The following is an 18,120-nucleotide window of genomic DNA, read 5'->3' on the forward strand; positions in this document are numbered from 1 at the left end:
TTTGGTGAATATACTGATCTGTATTGGTCACTTCTGGTTTAGAAATTAAAATAAAATATAGAAGGTCAACTGATAATATGGTTAGAAACTCTGGTTATAGGTAGTGCAATTGTTCAGCACACTAGCAGGATGGTAATAGATATTTACGCTCTTAGTCGGAGGCCCTATCAAGAGAATTGTTCTTAAAACTCGTAAATAGAGTAAAATATAAAAAAATGATAATAGAAGAGTATATGATGTAGAGTTGAGCTAGATGATGAAAGCTCAATAAATGACAAGAATGTCTCAGTTTAATACTGAAATGTAGATATTTTGGCCTGGCCAGTCAAAATATATACCTTGAAGGTATGATTCTTGAGAGTTGATCAGTAAGAATATAGTAGATATTGATCAGTAAGTAACGAGAGGTACACAACGAGGCACCTTCCGAAAAAGGCTGCGTGTACATGAAATATTCCCCAGATCGGATAGTAACTGAATGTTGTTGATTGCTCAAAAGAGATAGACACATGTTTGACCAAATTTCTGGTCAGTGTTTATGGAGCAAAGCCATGACAGAACGGATTTGCTAGAGAAACGTTTCACAATGTTTGCAAGCCCGGATATGAGTATAAAAGTGGGAATAATTCTAAGCAATGTCAAATAATGTTGTCAAAACTGGAAGAATAAATAATAAAGAGTAATAAGTTGATAGAAAGAGAAAATTGCTCAATAGAGATAAACACGAGAGTGACCAGACCATTGGTCGATGTTTATGGAGTAAAGCTTAGTAAAAGCGGGGTTGCTTAAGAAATATTTCACAATATTTGCAAGCCAGGATATGAATATATTGAGTGAAATAGTATATGTAATACACAATAGGACGAAGAAAAAAAAAAAAAAACTAAGAGCAGAAAATAAAAAATAATAATTATTTAAGAATAGAAAGGAACGACAAATTTGCTCAATAGAGATAGACACATGAGTGACCTAACTACTGGTCAGTGTTTATGGAGCAAAGTATGATAAAACGAGTTTGCTAGAGAAGCATTTCAAAATGTTTGCAAGCCTGAATATCAGAATGAAAGGAAAAACCTGAAACCAGAGTTGACAAAAATCATAGTACAAAAGTTCTGTAAGTGTAGGTGGTTAACATGAATGAACTTATTCGTGTATTTCTTTTTGTATGTTCGTCAGCTTAAAAAAAAATAATAATGCATTGGTTCTAGTTGAATTAAACCTTACAGACGAATGTATTTGGGGACCAAATCCTTAAAGGTGGGGGCAATGTAATGCCGGCCTTCCCCTCTTTTTATAGTAAATCTATGTCTGCATAGTTTCTGGAAATTATTGAGGATAAATGATAGATGTTAGTGAGATGTCTAATGTTGCAAGTAATGTCAGACTTATAATTTGTTATTTTGGCTGTTGTTTCAATGATACGACAGATTTGTGTATGTTAGTTTGTTAAGAAGTTTTATTTCACGTACTGATTCCATATTTTCGCGGTAGTTACCTTATTAGAATATAAACTCAAATAAAACTCTTCTAATGATCTACTAATGTATTTAAAGTCAAAACCCATCTTTATTGATGAAGATCACTCCATGTTTACAAATAATATCAACATTACGGGAATTTCCCTTGTGTGATCCATGGTTGCCGATTGGTAAACAATATGTAACAAGCTCTGCCATTGGTCAGTCGGAAGTATAAAAGCAAAAGCAACAACAGAACCGACGGATTGTTGGGTTGGCAAAGTTGGAAAGTATCAAATTTGAATAGAAGCTAAAATGTGTCTGATAATCACAACCAACCGTTGAAAGTTAACTTTGTTTTTATTGAAGGTTGTGGGTGCCGGTGCTAAATCGGGTTGCCGGTGACGGTGCTAAATACGGTTGCCGGTGACGGTGCTAATTATAATGTAGTTATATAGACGGTGCAAATTAAGGTTGTCGGTGACGGTGCTAAGGTTGTGGGTGACGGTGCTAAATCAGGTTGCCGGTGACGGTGCTAAATCAGGTTGCCGGTGACGGTGCTAAAGTTGTGGGTTACGGTACTAAGGTTGTGGGTGGTGGTGTTAATTAATATTGCCATTGACAGTGATTAAGTTTGTTAGCGATAGGAATTGTTTTATGAATGACGAGACTAAATAATATTGCCGGTGAGGTTGCTAATGTTGTTAGTGATAGTAATAAATAAAGTTGTGGAGGACGGTGCTAAGGTGGTTTATGACAGTCCTAAGTAAGGTTGTTAGTGACGGGGGTAAAATTGTTGCTTTCTATATTTAATATTTGTTTTAGATGTTTTATGATGATAAGTCGATGTTGAAAACTGTGAAATGGTGATAATATCCTTAAATTGGGATTATTGAAAGAGTCCAAATAAGGGACCACCGGGTTACTTAACTGTTGAATTATATATTATTAGCTGGTTACAAAAGTTTGTTTGTATACTGTAAGACCAACCATTACCGGGCACCCGAACAGACCAGTGACAGAGCCTGCCAGACCCATTCTCTCCGTCGTGGATTATTTTTGATATTAATAAAATATGAAACTTTATTTTATTCAGATATTTTATTTAACAACTGAGAATATATATATATAACTACAAATATACGATTTCCCTTTCTGTAACGTGTTTTTGGTCCGACGGTAAACAGTGGACGTCGAACCTTACACTTTATAGAACCTTTTACTCTCTTTTTCTTTGTGACCCTGTGTTCTCTGGTGGCCGACTCTAGCACCAGGGAGGCAGCGTTTCAATATATCCACAAATAGTTTTCCTTTTAGATATCTAGATCTATCATTTTTGTTGGGACTACATTAACTTGCGTATACACTTTTCGTAGTGCAACGGTTTTGACGTTGGGTGACTGGCAGTAACCCTTCACATAAGCTTTTATCCTCGTGCATATATGCATCTAACACCTAGCTGAGGTTTGAACAAGTGATAGTGTAATATCTAAACTTCTTATTTAGCCCGGTCGTAAGAAAATAGTACGGTGCAATTTAAAAAAAAACGGAATTTAAGTCAAGAAATAATTTCAAATAGAATAATTACCACCTGCGTTTCTATGTGAATAGTTTACAAATAGCGTTATTCCCATAATTGCAATGTATTCGTTTTGTGCATATAACACATTTAAGTATAAAATTAATTTTCAGCAATAAAATTTGTCGGTTTGACGGAGTTCAAATAATATTTGTGCGTTTATGTCATAATTTCAATAAATGGTCCTTTCAATTCGATTTCCTATTCATGGTTTTTGCATATTTTCTTTTTATCTCAAACCAAAATCATGTATACTAATTACTTTTCATCACACATTTAAAACAGTGTTCAAGCCCGCACTAAACCGTTAACCGTTATTAGTACGTTTTGTGTCCAATCCACCTGGGTCCTTTAATCAGTGATACGTTACAGCATTAGATAAATTAACAACAGTGAACAGGAATAGGGAGGATCTGCAGTATATCTTCTGACAATTCCAGTCACACTTTGGCCGTGACAGTAACTAAAGAAGACAGGAAAGCCATTCATTTATACGTATCGGTAATGTCCATTCTGTATTTTTACCTAGCTATAAACAGTAGGTTTAGGAAAATGTCTGTACCAATTCAGGAATATGGCAGTTGTTTTTCACTTGTTCCGTTGATTGATAGCGTTTGTTATGCTTTTTTTAGCTTGCTAAATTGTTTGTAGTTTCAACCTCTTTTTCCATTTCAGTAAAGGTACCTGGTAAGTGTGATCTATACTAAGATTCCAGTTTCTGCAAGCACATGTATATAGATGTGACCTGATTTATCGGAGTCAAAATGACTATCGTTGCAATCATAGAAATTTCTAATAATCAACAATGTGAGAAAATAAACAATTTTTCAGTTCAGATTCGTGCTTAACATTTATTTCAAAGGAACATTTTAGTTTATATTTACTTGATGGTTATAATTAAATTACTGTCAATGAATGTTTTGAAAAACGACTGCGTAATAGAATGAATAAGTCAATATGCAATACAATTAACACTATTGTTTTAAGCTTCTTTGTAAATTTATGAACTGTAACCACTATGGTATACGTATAACAAATTTTGAAAATCATTTCTGAAAATTTAAAAAGGTAAATGGTTTAGGGAACGACCATTTAACGTCCGGGGGGGGGGAGGGGGGGGGGGGGGGGGTAAACACGTGTTGTGTATAAATGAAACGGTCAAAACCGTATAATGACTAGTTTTAATAAAAATTTACTCACCTGAACTTTATTTTTCTCAAAGTTGGAATAAAAGTATTATTAAATTTATGGCATCTTTTTTCCTCTCCCCATGCCTTTCATTTACCCTCACTAGCGTTTTACTCCAAGCAGAAGGTTGGTATTAACGTGACAACTCAACACATAAACCATTCAAGTTAAAATAAAGAATATGAACTTAGGATACATCAAACCAGGTACTTCATATCTGATAAACGGGCAATATATGCCCTCAATTTAAGATTTCAACCATACGTTTTTGTATTATTCAAAATTATCGGTCAATATGTGTTCCACAAGGATCACCAGTCCTTCATCTTTCATTTGATAACTTAATTACTAAAATATATACTACATAGTTTGATATTTACACCTATGCGTAGGAACTATTTTGTTTTAAATATGTACTACTATCCAGTATGTTCTTTTTTGACCGGGCCCAATTTGGTGGTGATTCAGGCAAAGAACTAGACCGATTGTGTACTGCTATTGTACAATCCAAGATGGCGGTATGCAAGGAATCTACATTTAGAGACAAAACTAGAGGCAAAAGTAGTTAACGGTGTTCAAATCTCATAAATCTATTTAGAATATATATATATTTTGACCTATAATTGTTTACTTTTTACACATTATGACTTGGATGGAGAGTTGTCTCATTGGCACTCTTATCACATCTTCTTATTTCTAAATAATGATTAAAAAATAACCCTGAAAGAATCACATCAACTTCAAACAGAGTAAATCTAGACGCGTCGACAAGACAATCATCTCCTGTTATGCATGCATCACCTTTCAGCGCATGCGGACTCAGTTAAAATATTACAATTCGGAATAGGACACACTCATTTTCAGATCGAACGTTTTTTCTTGTGTCTGAGGATCTAAAGACCGTCTACAAATATCTTTCGTGAGTTGAGACATAAACACAATATCGAAACACGTGATTGTAACAAAAGACCTGCAAGTGTCGATTTCAGTTAATCTTCTTGGTTACCTTCCTTGAATAGTTTATCTGTTCGGAACACTCCCCTATTGATTCGGTCCGTATAGTATTAATGAAAGTGTGCAATGTTTCAATTCAGATATATATTAACTCCATACGCATGACACGATGTGACAGAGGATATGTTTCTACTGAAAAATTGGAAGTTGACAAACTAATATAGTCATGGTCTTAGTTCCCAGTTTGAACCCGTTAGTGTCAATTTCAAAATAGAGATTCAAATATGATGTGTTTACGACTTGGCCGAAATAGGTTTAATGTATTCTAAAAAATGGCAACAGTTGCTGTAACATGAACATACATTTTTTTTCTGGATTGGGAACTTTTGTTTATATTGATAGCCATTAAATCCTAAGTGAATTCTACTTTTGAGACAACGTGTTGTATCCTCTTTTGTTTGCGTCTTTGTCAAATTTGCTATCAACTACAAAAACATTATGTGTTTTCGGTCTGTGCGTCCGTTCGTTCGTCCGTCCGTCTGTCCCGCTTCAGGTGAAAGTTTTTGGTCAAGGTAGTTTTTGATGAAGTTGAAGTCCAACCAACTTGAAACTTTGTACACATGTTCCCTATGATATGATCTTTCTAATTTAATGCCAGATTAGAGTTGTGACCCCAATTTCACGGTCCACTAAACACAGAAAGGATAGTGCGAGTGGGGTATCCTATGGACACATTCTTGTTGTTATATTGTTATATTGTTTTGATGTAGTTTGAATAGGCTGTTCTTAACAATATCCCTTATATTGCATAAGGTCGGCACTTTGTGTATTAATGTTCATAACGAAAGATGGTTTTTGTGACATAGAGATATTTTTGGCTTGTATGCTGGTTTGGAAAACCGTATAAAACGAAATGTTAGGACATCCCATGGATTTTTGAAAAGAGGATACCATACCTTCTATATACTCAGCATGGTTAACAGGTGGTGAGTGTTTACGATTGTTTCCTCTCTATACGGTATGGTGTACTTAATAGGGTATCATTTGGTGAATGATATATTTTATTTATAATTAATGTGTACAGTTTCTTTAATTCAAGGTATAGGTCGGGTGCGTTGAAATAATGACAGAGAAATTCATTGCTGTTTGGATCAATACACCGGTGGTCATTCCAGATCTTCTTTTATTTAGCCTTTGTCGTTTTTTCGCAACATACATCAGTCTACATGTACAAAGAGTACCGTACATTATATTGAATTGATTGATTGGTTGATTTGTGTTTCGTCCCTTTCAGCACTATTGCGCTATTTCGTGGCGGTCAGTTTTTATTGGTGGAGAAAGCCGGAGAGACCCACCGACCTTCGGTAGGAAAGCTAACAATCCTATTCAATTAAGATTGGAGTCGAATGCACCTACCACGTATGGGATTCGAACTCACAACCTCATGACTGCATTGTTGACAGACTAACGATACAGTAGTTTGAACTACTTAAACCACCCGGGCACCGAGGCGTACATAATATTGGAGCAGTAAAAACAATCATCGTTAGTAAAATATCACAGGTTGAACAGTTCTTACGTTTACAATGTCGTCGTTGATAATTATCGGTCTTCTTCGTGTTATCTATGTTTGTGCATATATCACCCGAAGTCATAATATTTAACATTCTCTTCCGGTTTGCTTGTTAAACAGAGAAAGTTATTGTTTCTTTCTTTAAAGGACATATTTCATGTATTTACAATTACAATCCACTATATCGAATTACAGATCGCAATATGCATATTACCGTCATATTGATATTGTAAAATATCCGCTTCTCCACACAATATGAAGCGTTATAATGATATATATGATGAGTTTTTATAACCACTGGGTCGATCAATTGTTGTAGTAAGACTTGTGATAATTGTGCATTTATTGCATGCGTTCGATTTTCAAATAAGCAGAATCGTTCAGACGTTGCGCACGATGTTGGTACCAATTCCATTTTGCTATAGATTAGCATGAAAATAAATACGTAGACTGGTCAGTTCGATAAAAATATAGTGATTTCTGGTTGAATTTATTACATTAGACTTGAAAATATAGAAACAAAGGAACCGAAATTTAAAACATCAAGAATTATAACACTTAATTATCCCATTTTTACGCAAAAACGTAATGTCCAACGTTACATTTTGTGTGCAAAAGATCGGAGTTCCGTTTCTTTCCTACGGTATTTTTTTTCTGATAATCGTAAATTTTCACAAGAGTATTGCTATTGTTATTGTTATTCGCGTGTTAAAGCAAAATCAATATCACTGAAAGCGTAAACCGGAAAATGTTATTTTTGAAACCGGTCTGAAAAATGTCCAAGCATATGCAAGGTAAGCATATATCGGGTTTGCGCATTTATACCGTGAAATTGGAAAAGCTGAGAGGGAAAATATTTATGATATTTTGAAAGTTTTTTTACTTTTCTCCTGGTTCATGATATTTTTTTGCCGGAAACCATGCGTATAGTTTCTATTGCAATGATTCAAAAAGTATAGCCGTCTTGTCCCAACGAAAAAAACGCTGTATTGTCCCAACGTTCGCAAAACGTAATTGATGTCATGCTCGGGTTTTTAATTTTATATCATAATTATTTGTTTCCAGTTTAATTCGAATGAAAATAAAAATATAAGTTATAATATAACCAATGTATGATAAAGGAAAAGTTTAAGTTTAACATCAAATGTTGACCACATGAGATTGATATAAAAAATATCGGGATCTTAGTTTTTTTTCAGCACATTCATGACATTTGTTTTATTCAAGGAACGTTGTCTATCTGCAAGTTTTAAATCATCAAAAGCAACATGCATATTTTTTTTGTTAATAAAATAAAATAGAGAAAAACTAGTGCTGGCAATTATAACAAAACAAAGGATATGCATATGCCACAAAAATACGGAAATGAGAAAAACATGAATCCAAAATGTTTAACTACCTAGAATTTTTGCGACAAAGAAAGCATCGGGAAATGATAAAATATAGAAAGGAAACGGAAACGGAAAGAAATGCAACAAAAGGAGTATGTATAAACATGCAATAAAAAGGGGAAATAGATTCAAAATCTAATTTATATTAAAAACAAATCTGTATGAATTTGGAAATTAATGTATGATTCTTTAATGCAAACTGCTGCCAAAAGTAAAATTATCAATTATGGCCTGGAAAGACTGACAACTATAAATGAATATTCATTAACAAAAATATGTGTACGACCACTTTGAGTTTTATTTGTTAAACTATGCATTTTCAGAAATCGGTTACCAAATTCACAACAGTAAATTGACCTCATCAATTATAAGCTTAAACGCTTGAAACGTTCTTTGAAGTCGTCGAAATCGCTTCATTATGAGGAACGTCGTGTAACGCTAAGTAGTACCAACATCGTGCGTAACGTCTCAGTCATCTGGAAGAGCATGCTAAAGCTTTATTCATATAACAAGAACACTTCGGATAGGATTTGTATATGAACATTTAAATAGATATAAGAAGATGTGGTATGAGTGCCAATGAGACAACTCTCTCCATCCAAGTCACAATTTGTAAAAGTAAACCATTATAGGTCAAAGTACGGCCTTCAAAACGGAGCCTTGGCTCACACCGAACAGCAAGCTATAAAGGGTCCCAAAAATTACACTTAAGAACCACATCAAAAAACGACAACCACTGAACATCAGGTTCCTGACTTAGGACAGATGCAAACAAATGCAGCGGGTTCAAACGTTTCAATAGGCGCCAACCTTCACCCTACCTGAAACAATAGTGTAACATAACAACATAGAAAGACAAAAACTAAATCTCATATTCAGGAGTAATGGTAACATATGTATAATTAAATACTATGATTTGGTATATTATTAACCTTGTCAAGGATTAGATATTAACAAAATATTTGCCATTTGTCAACAGTTTTCCAGGCTCCGTTATGATGTGCTTGATTGCATGAAATGGAAACAAATTGTCTATAAAAATGAAGGTCATTTGGTTAAGGTGTCGTTAATGCGAAAATTAATAAAGATATGTATAATTTGCAATCGTTTTCAACAGCAGTATGTACCGCTGAATACCATTTGTATCTTCGGAAACAAATTTTGAGACATATTTGAAGTAAATTATATACACTTTTTAATATTCGATTTCCAATAGGTTTTTAACAACTTTCTTGTTATGTAACTTTAAGTTAAACAAATTCAGTGAAAATTGATCCTACCTATTTTCAATTTTCAGAATTTCTTTAAAATTTATACACCTTAAACATAAAAAATATATATTAAAGAAAATTTATATATGACAAATATTTAATATTTCTATATGACCTTGATTTGAATGTGAAAAACAAACAAATTTAAGCAGCCTTCTATGCAACTACAAAATACAATAAAAAAAATAGAAGACTTATTATAGGACAGGGAATGGGTAAATATTACCACTGAAAAAAACGACAAACAACAGTTTAAATAACCCAACCTATTATACTTCTAAAGATTGATCGTCACAACTTAATGATGTTCTCTACTTTTTAGTTGTTTACATGTATGCCAATACAAATTTTGCCCGCTAACTCCTACTTTTCTTTTCTTAATTTTATTACATAAAGTTTTAAAAACCATTTTTAAAAATCTTATAAAATCCTTGTTATTTTTTGCAGAGTTTTTTAAAAGAAAAAAGATGCCAATGTTATATATGAAGAATCTAGAGAGAATCATTTCCCGCCAAATTTTCATTTGATTATATCTCCAAAAACAAGTACAAGGACCTTTCATAATTTTTTTCTATTTAAGTTCCGATATTTGCATACCATCAATTTATAACAGTCTTTTCTAAAAGTTTGGTATTTTGAAACAGAGAAGCGAACATTCTTACATTCAAATTAATGGCTCCGGAGGGGTAAACAGTTAATCTTCCATTTGTGGCACCTGTCTTGTTGCTGATGACGACCAATAGTTAGGTGATAAGTCACAAAGACAAGATACACATATGATCTAAACACAAATAGGGCGTCTATTAATGCCAGTCGCAGAGAACAATTTAGATGTATCAGAGTATTTTTTGCGTATCATTTATGCCTTTCTAAAACAAATTATTTGTATTTTCGTTGGTCATTTTTTATTAAACAAAGTTGAGCAAATTCCTCAATCTGTCTTTTTGCATGTGATTTGTATTTTTTATTTTATTTTACGGGACAACGGGTTGGCATTTTACAAAAAAGTTCCTAAGTGAATAAAAGGATATGTTTGATAAACACCAATAGGACCATAATCCACGTGTTCCCTTTCAGTATACATCAAGTGGTCACTTTACCGCCTTAAGCAAATCAAAAGTGAAATATTACTGTTTACGGAGCTACAGTGTACAAATAAATTTACTTGGTCTCCTTATTTTTAAATCTATGATCACATACACATAATGCAAAAATTGTATTTTTGGTGGAAAAAATGGGTTTTTTTTTTTTCGATAACGTGACTGTTTCTTATTCAATCTTATGTATACATTAATTCTTTATTGCAAAACAAACAAAAACCAATTTTGGTCATAGCAATACAGACACAAAGCAAACATTTTTACCTCATACATTTTTTTTATTTGGAACTTACTTAAAGATATTTGGAAAAAACACAGGACACCCAAGAGCTGACTGGGATATGGTCATATTTTGACTTATCTCGTATTCGGAAAAAACACTGCTAAAGAAGGGTGTCCGTTTGCCTGTGCGGGATGTGTAAATACGCAGCCTTGTCTGCATTGGGACATTAAACACAGTGCCTTGTTTAGGGACAGTATACAACAATGCTCATTTTTAAATCCCTCTCAGAAGACAAAAAGAAGACTACTTGATTTGGGAAGTGGAAACTGCACCACCTTATGGTTGCAATGTGCAGAATGTTACGATTGTTTGTCTCTTCGTTGTCTTCGAGTAGTTGTGACTGAGAAGCATTAGTTTTTAATTCATGATTTGGAGTGTTTTCAACTTTAAGGAAAACTGCAATCAAAGTGCATAAAATACATGTTTGTATACAAATAACTTTAAATAACAACTGGTGTACGTACTACAACCACATTATCTTCAGAATATATCGCACATGTCTATTTCATTGTAACTGTTATGATTTTTTTCAAACATGGTCTTCCTTATAAACTTGTTCAATCTACCGGTCGTCCCTTTTTATCTGACTCTTAGTTGTACAATTTAGGCATGATTGATAGGAACACATGAAGTATGTTTTGAAATACCCATCTTATATTGTTTACCTTGCCTTTTCGAACGATTTAACTGTTTGTTTACATGTTTAACAGAAAATGTCTCACTGCGAAGATAAAACAGTACAGACTTCTGTTTTATATAACGTGAAAAGAAGCTTACTATAGCAAGAATAGCTCAATCATAATAAGGTTATCTGGTGATAACATTTACCCCCGACCTAGCTTATCACTTGGATGATAAACTTCCACTGTCAAAATTAACTCAAACTGTATATTATGAATTATATAAAACTATGTTTAAATTTGAAAATAATCAATTTTAAGAGGCATTTTGAATGTAAATGTGAATCCGTCAAAATCACTTCGGTTATTTTCGAGAAAAAGAACTATTTTAAGATCTGTAAGGAGCATTGCTCTTTGGCGGTAAATAAAAAAAAAACATTTTTTTGTATGGTTCACGATCTGGTATTAATTATTAAAAGAGTATAACAAGTTATCTTCAGGCTAACACAAAAATCCTATTTTTTATGATATTTAAGGGTCATAGCTATTGAACCGTAAAGTAATTGGCCATTATTATAATTATGGTTCATGACAAAGTGTTTTAATCTAAAATGATTTTGTCAAGTTGTACTATAATTGTCATTCGGAAACCATTTTTAAGATAATTATTGCAGCATAACCCTTGAACTGTAAATTTCAAAAATATCAAATCGAAATCTCACCTGTATTTGTTCAAGCGATTCTTTAATTATCATCGGGATACCAAAAGTATGACGGACGAATGGATGGACATGTGCATCATTATAAACCTTCGCGTCGTTGAGGCTTAGTGGTTAAGTGAAACAAAAATGTAATCATAAAAGTACATGCCGTATAACTGTTAATTGCACAGCAATATGATATTTTCTGTAGAAAATTTCCGAAAGATAGCGTTCTATTTTAACCGATATTTCCATTTAACATTTGATTTTTAAACAATACATCACCGCAGAGGAAATTTAATATAGATTGAAACGGATTCCTTGCAGCAAGACGTTCATAGGGGAAATCACTTTCTAAAAATAATATTTGTCTTTACTTTTAAATGATCTGTTTTTTACATATGTTATTCAAAATTAAACTGATGTTTCTGTGTGAAAGCTACTATAAAGTACATCCACCGATCGATATAACAGTGTAAATCAGCAGGTTAAGAAGATTGAGCTTTGCTTCATTCTATGACACTTTATTTTGTAAATCATCTATTTCTTGAACTGTGTTTTTTATTTCTGTTCTACCGCTTGGACTATGTTATTTATTGAATTGTTATGAATAGTTTGTTATTCCACTGATCGATACCACAAGGGAGAGTTTAGATCTCTAAAAGCTAGTTGGATCCCGTCACATATTAATGTGTCTGTGTCTTAATCAAGTCAAGGCCCTCGTCAAAAATATCTTTAAAATAAAATCATATTTACTAAGTATATTTGATTGTTGGTCTATGATAGTATCGACTTGTTAAATTGTTTATTCAAATGTGGTCTGGTCTCCCGGCGATTTAGATTGTGCATGCTGTGACACTTGCATATTGTTTTAAACTGTTTGTTGACATCTACAATTAGTTAATTTATGGTCGTTTTGTTGACATCTACAATTGGTTAATTATGGTCGTTTTGTTGACATCTACTATTGGTTAATTATGGTCGTTTTGTTGACATCTACTATTGGTTAATTATGGTCGTTTTGTTGACATCTACTATTAGTTAATTATGGTCGTTTTGTTTGACATCTACAATTGGTTAATTATGGTTGTTTTGTTGACATCTACTATTGGTTAATTATGGTCGTTTTGTTGACATCTACTATTAGTTAATTATGGTCGTTTTGTTTGACATCTACAATTGGTTAATTATGGTCGTTTTGTTGACATTTACAATTGGTTAATTATGGTCGTTTTGTTGACATCTACTATTAGTTAATTATGGTCGTTTTGTTTGATATCTACAATTGGTTAATTATGGTCGTTTTGTTTGACTTCTACTATTGGTTAATAATGGTCGTTTTGTTTGACATCTACAATTGGTTAATTATGGTCGTGTTGTTGACATCTACAATTGGTTCATTATGGTCATTTTGTTGACATCTACAATTGGTTAATTATGGTCGTTTTGTTGACATCTACAATTGGTTAATTATGGTCGTTTTGTTGACATCTACAATTGGTTAATTATGGTCGTTTTGTTGACATCTACTATTAGTTAATTATGGTCGTTTTGTTGACATCTACAATTGGTTAATTATGGTCGTTTTGTTGACATCTACTATTGGTTAATTATGGTCGTTTTGTTTGACATCTACAATTGGTTAATTATGGTCGTTTTGTTGACATCTACAATTGGTTAATTATGGTCGTTTTGTTGACATCTACAATTGGTTAATTATGGTCGTTTTGTTGACATCTACAATTGGTTGATTATGGTCGTTTTGTTGCGTTCGGAAGAAAGTGTGTTCATGCAGCGTCAATTTTTCTTTTCTATAACATAAGATTTTTCACATCAAAATATTAAAAAGCACATTCTGTTTTTATCATTTAACTCATTCAGCGATATTGGAGTTACAACAATATAAGAAATTCAAACACAATTTAATAGTTCTTTTTTTTTTCAAAATGGTAAATATTTGATATAAAATAGTGAAACCACGGTTCGATCCTAATCCAATATTTATTTAAAAAGGTAAACGAAGAAGAAAAAATATAATTTATCGCATAATTGAATGGTAGCGCCAAATATTTATAAAAATACAATGCTATTAGCCTTGAATATCTGACAATTTTTATTTGTAGAAATTATAATCGTTAATCAATCAATATCAAGGAAATGTATGTATAAATACATCAGTTCAAGTAATGCCTGAAATTCTACATGTACCAGTTAATGGCATTGATACATCAAGGACCGTCCGTGAATACGATGGTACATGATTTATCCCATAATGCATTTAAACAGTTACTGATATCTCCATATTTTTATATGGAATAACAATGATTGCTTGCGATGATGTGAATTAAACATTCGTTAATCAAATACGTGTTAGCTTATATCTTACATAGCGGCTGGAAAATAGAAAATTCAGATTCAATATTTTATTAAAGTCTCACCACTTTTAATACATACAATAATTTCATTATAATATATACATTGCATAAAACAGAAAAAAGTTAAAATACAAGTGGCATTCTAAAGAATTATAAGAGACTATAGAAATTTCAATAAATTTAACTATATATTTATCATGTCTATAAAACATTTCAGTTCTGTAAAAACATATATGTATAATTATATATATATTTATCATGTTGTTAAAATTTTCAGTTTTGTAAAAACATTATGTCATAACTATCAATCAAGCATATAAATAACTATTTCTTCTACTGAAAATATAAAAGAAGGTCTGGGCAACAATATCATAACAATCAGTACTTTTAAACAGATATATAAACTTATCAGATAAAATATTAAAATCAACATTACTTCTTTTAACTTCATAAAATGAATTTTAACACTAATCTACATATAAAGGACAATTTAATCAAACATGTTTCTCCGATCTACCAACTGAATTTACATAAAAAGTAAACTCTTTCATTCAAAATTGTGTTTTCAAAGCGACCTGTTTCTATTCGCAAAGGGACGACACTACACCTAAATTTAGCAAATGCACTTAGGGATCGACTTGTAATGTTCTTACTCAAATACATCTCTGTTTCAAAAATATCTTTAGACAATTTTTACATGTAATTAGAACGATTTTTGCTTGTATTTATTGAAAAAATATGAATTCACTTTTAACAAGAGCCTGTCATTTTTTAGTATAAAAACGAAACAAAAATAGCATTTAACAGCTACACCTGTTCATTTAGTCTCAAAATGTAAAACAGAAACCCGCTCAATTCAAGGTTTTTTTAATAAGAAGAAAATAAAATGAAATATATTTTGACATTCTGGCACGCTCTTTAAGAACACAACAGTGAATGATTGTATCCGTCGGGTTTCAAACAAAATGATAAGTGTCATTTAGCTCCTTACATTTCTACGTATTTATATTTCATTGGCTTTCAAATATTTGGATTTGAGCGTTCCTGGTGAAGTTTTAAAAAATCAAGAAAAGCCAATCTTATTAAAATATAGTTCTCTGATTTCGTTATACTCTTATATGTACGAGCCAGCGAGTTAATATAGGTCTGAATTTTAATCAGATTGCAAGAAAAGTGTTTGGACGTACGGATTCAAAATATCGGAATAATGTTGCAAAGAAAACTATGACATCCAAAGTTGTTGGAATTCAATTGAAACAAGGATTATAAAACATGGTTTGTAACTAGGGCGGAATTAAAATTAATAAAGAACAGTTATAACATCAAGTTAGTTTCCTTATTGTATAACGTATATTTACTTATGCACATCGATAACTAAATCATATTTTCCGTCTAAATAAATATGGTCGTTTCCATACAAATTCTCTAATTGGACGTTGGAAACCGTACGATTATTAGTACGTGCGTTTAAAGTTCTTTTTTTTTCGTTGCTAAAAGGCTTTCAATTTACATTTCTATAACATATACAAATATTTGTTTATTCACCTCCCATCTTCAAATTAGAAGACAAAGCGTCCAAGACGGAATCTATTCGATATTTCCGTAACGGTAACTTCAAAAGCATATATAAAAAAAAACGCAATCATAAATATTCCTTTTACTAAAATTATGAGAAGTCCTACAGCGACAAAGAATTAAATTTAAGAGAAGTATTGCGAAGGTATGGTTAAGTTTGCTTTTTATAGCATTATACCGAAGTAAACTATTGGAGATCGAATTACGGGATCGGTATGTAATCTTTCTGCCTTTACGTGTGTTTTCTACTTATTTATCAGTTGATTCCCTGTAATACATTAACATACTCACGGTGGGTAAGGTTGTCCTGCGAGAGAACGTTCTGTGCTGGTGATTTGGTCCTAACTGGTGCTGGTGATCATTGAAAATATGTAAACAAAGATGAAAATGATGATTTTTGATGTTTTATCGCATAAAAAAATGGAAGGAAACTATTGAGATATTTTAAATTTGTTTCTTATGTGTTCATAGGGAAACAATTAAAAAAGTGACCTTCTAAACTGTTTCAGTAAGCGTAACACAAAAGTGCTCATTTTCAGAAAATCTAGAACTGCAAAAATAAAACAAAACTGCCCCTGGAGTCCGCTTTCTATACCCAAAACCACACGACAAAATTATTTTGTGAAAAACCTTTGCAATTTATTAAAATTGTGCATTTTCTCAGTTTAGACATGTCCTGATTCTGTGCTGGCGGGTCCTGTCATAGTGCTGGTGGGTCCTGATACGGTGCTGGTGATTTTTGATAAAAAGTTGGTCCTATTTAAAACAAACGTTACAGAATCAATAAAATTGAGCAGATGATTGTATTTAATCGGATTTGTGACTCCTAGTTTTACTTTTGTGCATCCATTTGGCTGTTTAATAAGTGTTTTCAGATATTCGTAACTTATATTACATAAAAGGGCAACATTTTCCGTCCAATATCAGATGAAAATATATCTACGTAATATGCTAACTAACACGGTTTTAAAATGTGCTTAAAGTAAAGCGACATTTATAATGACAATAAACGTTTGACTGGTTTATTTCAGTTAAATATACGAGGTTGGATGATCTAACTACTGGTGCCTCTAATTTCTTCCTTAATATATACACTGTCTTCAATACATTTCGACTGGATAAAAAAAAACGACCCAGACTTATTTTTCATACATGACTGATAAAAACTTACTAGAATGGAACAAGATGTGAACAATTGCAAGTCAAAGTATGACCTTCAACAACGAGCAAAAACAATAACAAATAGTAGCTATAAAAATGTAAACGATTACAAAATGAAGACGTTCGGCCTGATTTAAAATACAACTTTGAAAAAAAACCCAAATATGACAGATAGCAACCATCGACAACCACTGGTTTTGGGCACTCGTGACAGGGCTTAACATGTTTGTTTGCGCTCCACACTCCCCTCCCTACCTCCACCCACCCAACCCCTCCTCCTTTCCTCTAGTTCATTTGTACAGTGGTGTAACAACACAACACTTAGCACATAAAATAATAACATAAAGACACAAATTATTGAACCACGAGTACTCGCAGCTACTGAAAGCTAGTTCAAAGCCGCATTTTCAACTAGTATATAAACCATGTTCTCTTAGATTAAAATCTCAATCGGTACTCATCAAACAAATTTCGCAAAACTTAAGTTCACATTTTAACTTTTGGTTTAGCAGAACTTTAAAACTGTGCAGTGAATCTTGTGCTCACAACAGTTATTGTCATAAATATGTATACATCAGACAAGGTAGATAGACATTGGCATGTTGAATATTTTTACTCGGTAAGTTTTGCTCTAACTGCATGAACTTTTGCGATATAAACTAACATCTGCAGTTCTACAACTCGAATATATTTTAACAAACAGTGGTCATGTTTGTTGATAAATATTGTTTTTCCTAGATTCACTCAGGAAAATTCATTTGGTAACATTTTGTCAAGTAATTTCAAAGAAGTTTTATCTTTAATTACGGACGCCAAGTCTATAGCTCACATGGCTCCTACAACTCGAATATATTTTAACAAACAGTGGTCATGTTTGTTGATAAATATGGTT

This window comes from Mytilus californianus, unplaced genomic scaffold, assembly GCF_021869535.1.
Source record: "Mytilus californianus isolate M0D057914Y unplaced genomic scaffold, xbMytCali1.0.p SCAF_7, whole genome shotgun sequence".
Taxonomy (NCBI): Eukaryota; Metazoa; Mollusca; class Bivalvia; order Mytilida; family Mytilidae; genus Mytilus; species Mytilus californianus.